The sequence below is a fragment of the Rattus norvegicus genome, chromosome 2 (assembly GCF_021556685.1).
Source record: "Rattus norvegicus strain SHRSP/BbbUtx chromosome 2, alternate assembly SHRSP_T2T, whole genome shotgun sequence".
In the NCBI taxonomy this organism is placed as follows: Eukaryota; Metazoa; Chordata; class Mammalia; order Rodentia; family Muridae; genus Rattus; species Rattus norvegicus.
The window spans coordinates 181,478,081-181,482,492 of record NC_141535.1 but is presented as its reverse complement, the minus strand read 5'-3'; the positions used below and the strand labels follow the sequence as shown (position 1 = coordinate 181,482,492).

At 41.9% G+C, this 4,412-nt stretch overlaps 1 pseudogene; it reads right to left on the bottom strand.

Moving 5' to 3' along the window:
• Positions 1 to 911: 911 nt before the first annotated feature.
• Positions 912 to 2,006, bottom strand: Tdpoz1-ps19 (TD and POZ domain containing 1, pseudogene 19; annotated as a pseudogene).
• Positions 2,007 to 4,412: the final 2,406 nt, after the last annotated feature.

Genomic DNA, 4,412 nt, shown 5'->3' with positions numbered 1-4,412 from the left:
GGCTCAGTAGTTAAGAGCACTGTTGCTCTTCCAGAGGTCCTGAGTTCAAATCCCAGCAACCACATGGTGGCTCACAACCATCTGTAATGAGATCCGATGCCCTCTTCTGGTGTGTCTGAAGACAGCTACAGTGTACCTATATAAGAAAGAAAGAAAGAAAGAAAGAAAGAAAGAAAGAAAGAAAGAAAGAAAGAAAGATAGATATTTAATTTGGGCTGGCTTACAGTTTCAGAGGTACAGTCCATTATCATAATGGCAAGAAGCATGACAGTGTGCAAGCTGACATGGTTTTGAGGAGGAACTGAGTACCTCGATAAGAAGGGAGTCAGGAAGTAACTGTGTGACAGTGGCCAGAGCTTGAGCTCTGAGGTAATATACATTACCTCAAAGCCATGCCTCCACAGTGACACGGTTCCTATACCAAGAGTGCACTTCCTCCAAAGAGGCCACAGTTCCTAAGAATGATACTTCCCATGGGCCATGCATATTCAAACCACCAAACTTGATTGTTTTTAAAAAAACAAAGCCTTCTTTCCCTTTCCCTTCTCTTAAGACTAAACATTCATATTTAGCTTCTCCATTGCTCTGAGCCTCTGGTCATCTTTTCTCCTTAGTGCAATGTGGACAGGTTTCTCTGAAGAAACCCTTTTGGGCAGCATTTCAGGCTGGTACCTAAGTTGAATCCCAGATTCCAGGACATCAGACTAAAATCAAACAAGAACATCAACAAGATAGATGTTAGTTAGAGTGTCCCAGACTCCAGTGCTGTCATTTCCCCCACCCACCATTCCAACTTATTTAGAGTCATTATAAGTCCTGAGACACCACACTGCCTTCCCCTAGTATTAGTGTAAATGCTCCAGCAATACCATTGTCTAACCGGGAGTCACTGGGAACAACACACGTTGTTGCTATTGGAAGACAGGTGTAGGTAATAGCTGATCATGTCTTAAAGGCCACTTAAGTAGTTTCAGAGGGAAGACACAGAAAAGACTCTTTATAGAAGCCGGGGAGTGGAATGCTTCAGTCACCAAGTGGGGATGGGAGTCCACCATTGACTTTTACCCAGAGGTCTCAAAGACCTCAAGAAGCATGAACTGTAACAAAATGGCCTGAGTCTTCAGCTGCTCTGTACTGTGGAGGTCAGCCAGGATGAGAGTGTGTGCAGCATTCTCCACAGAGAGTTTCCTGCAGAGGACATCCTCATATATGGCCTTCAAGTCTTCCAGGCCATACTTGTCAGGAGCTGCCAACAAACCAGTGAATATGGAGTGGTTGTAGAGATGTGGTGCCTTCCCTGTGTAAATGAAGCCCATCATCTCCTTGAAGACTTGGGGATCCAGGTCATGGTCTCAACTCAGTTCTTTAGGCTCTCCTGCATAAAATTATGTTCAAACATGGCTCTGAAAACTGGAGAGTGAGCTGCTAGAATGGCCTTGTGAACCCTGAATTCCTGGCCAGCTACCACCAGGCAGCAATCTGTGAAGAGGGAATTCTCCCACAGTTCCCCTAGGTCATCTGCCAATGCGCACTTTGGAACCTTGATCACAGGCCTTGTGTTCTGTCCACAAATGCTGAAGGAGCCTTGGACCCCACTCACATAGCAGAGAAGGGTAAGTCTGTCATCTGGAAATATCAAATGACTTTGAGAAAAGAGGAAATCTTGAAGGATGATCTTTTTGAATCCATAGGCTTGGTTCAGCAGTAAACGATAAACACCTGGGCCCCTTGCATTATTGCTCCCTCCCCCCACACACACCCCATTTTCCCAGCTGAGCAACATCAAGTAAAGTGACAGGTAACCTTTGCTTTCTTAATTAACTCTGTTTGGGTATACGCTCAAACACCATGACCCAAGTGAACTTTGATCAGAACATTGGGCTTGTAATATATTCTACCATTCCCTCAACAAAAAAAGAGAAGTTGCCAGTTTTCTACCTGTAGCAGAATTTCTGGTTGCTGCTCTGTGTGTAGTCCCAGTTCTTGGCATCCAGGTCCCCTGACATTTCTGCCTGAGGTACCTTGGATGTAAAACTGGAACCTGAAAATAAGAACTAGAAATTGTTTACTATTCAACCTATAGGATACAATTGGAGATACATTTAGATTTAAGTTTCTTTGTATTTTTTTAATTTTTTATTAGATATATTTCATTATTTACATTTCAAATGTTATTCCCCTTCCCAGTCTCCTGTCCAAAACCCCCCATCCCATCCCACCCCCCCTCCCCCCCATACAGGTATTCCCCCCCATACCTCCCCCTTACTACCCCCCCCATATTCGCCTGCACTGGGGGTCCAACCTCGGCTGGATCAAGGGCTTCCCCTTCCACTGGTGCCCCAACAAGGTTATTCTCTGCTACATATGCTGTTGGAGCCCTGGGTCAGTCCATGTATAGTCTTTCGGTAGATTTAGTTTCTCCTAAATTGCCTCTTCTATGATATCAAAGACATGTCTCTCTAAAGTGTTCTGTCTAGACTTCAATATTAGTTTTAAAGAAAACAATCCAGGCCCCTGTGGCTGTTAATTCATGTTGAATATCTCTCTCTCTCTCTCTCTTTCTCTCTCTCTTTCTCTCTCTCTCTCTCTCTCTCTCTCTCTCTCTCTCTCTCTCTCTGTGTCCATTTGTAGGAGAGTAGTTTATGAGAGTAGTTTTATTGTTAGCATTCTATCTAGGCTCCACCCAAGTGTACCTGACAATTGCCAGATAGGCCTGGTTTACTATAGAGTGGCTGTTTTGTCCCTGTCCCTAGAACTCTTTCTATCTCTTAGTCCCTTACTCTCCCTGACTCCCTAATCTCTCTTTTATACAGAGTTTTTTTTCTTTTATTGGATTTTTTTATTGCATTTCAAATGTTATCCTGTTTACCAGGTTCCCCTCCAGAAACCCACTCTTCCATTCCCCCTACCACTGCTTCTACAAGTGTGCTTCCCCACCCAACCACCCACTCCCACCTGCCTCCCTGCACTGACAGTCACCTACACTGGGACATCAAGCCTTGACAGGACCAAGGGCCTCTTCTTCCATTGATGTCCAAAAAGGTCATCCTCTGCTACATATGCAGCTGGAGCCATGCATCTATCCCATTCATGTGTACTCTTTAGATGGTGGTTTAGTTGCTGGGAGGAGCTCTGGTAGTGGGGGGAGGGGGGGTCTGGTTGATTATTTTGTTGATTTTCTCAAAGAACCACCTACTGGTTTTGTTGATTCTTTATATAGTTCTTTTTGTTTCAACTCGATTGATTTCAACCCTGAGTTTGATTATTTCCTGCCATCTTTTGCTTCGTTTTGTTCTACAGTTTTGAGGTGTGCTGTCAAGCTGCTAGTGTGTGCTCTCTCATTTCTTTTTGGAGACAATCCAGCAATAAGTTTTCCACTTAGCACTGCTTTCATTGTGTCCCATATTTTTGGGTGTGTTGTGCCTTCATTTTCATTAAATTCTAAGAAGTCTTGAATTTATTTCTTCCTTGACCAAATTTTCATTGAGTAGAGCATTGTTCAGCTTCCATGTGTATGTGGGATTTCTGTTGTTTTTGTTGCTATTAAATACAAGCCCTAGTCCATAGTGACCTGATAGGCTGCATGGGATTATTTCTATCCTCTTGTATCTGCTGAGGCCTGTTTTGTGACTGATTATGTTGTCAGTTTTGGAGAAGGTACCATGACATGCTGAGAAAAAATATATAATCTTTTGTTTCATGATGAAATGTTCTATAGATATCTGTTAAATCTATTTGGTTCATAACTTCTGTTAGTTTTTCTGTGTCTCCCTTTAGTTTCTGTTTCTATGAACTATCCATCCATGAGAGTGAAATGGTGAAATCTTCCACTATTATTGTGTGTGGTGCAGTGTGTGCTTTGAGCTTTAGTAAAGTTTCTTTTATTAACGTGGGTGCCCTTGCATTTTAGAGCTTATATATTTAGAATTGAGAGTTAATATTGGTGGATTTTTCCTTTGATGAGTTTGAAGTGTCCTTTCTTATCATTTCTAATAACTTTTGGTTGAAAGTCAATTTTATTCTATATTAGAATGGCTACTCCAGCTTGTTTCTTTGGACCATTTGCTTGGAAAATTACTTCCAGCCTTTTACTCTTAGGTAGTGTCTGTTTTTGTCACTGAGGTGCATTTCCTGTATTCAGCAAAATGCTGGGTCTTATTTACATATCCAGTCTGTTGGTCTATGTCTTTTTATTGGGGAATTGAATCCATTGATGTTGAGAGGTATTAGGAACCAATGATTGTTGTTTCTTGGGTTTTTTGTTTGTTTTTTTTGTTTTGTTGTTGTTGTTGTTGCTGCTGCTACTGTTGTTGTTGTTGTTGTTGTTGTTGTTGTTGTTAGAGGTGGAATTATGTTTGTGTAGCTATCTTCTTTTGGGTTAGTTGAAATATTATTTTCTTGCTCTATCTAGG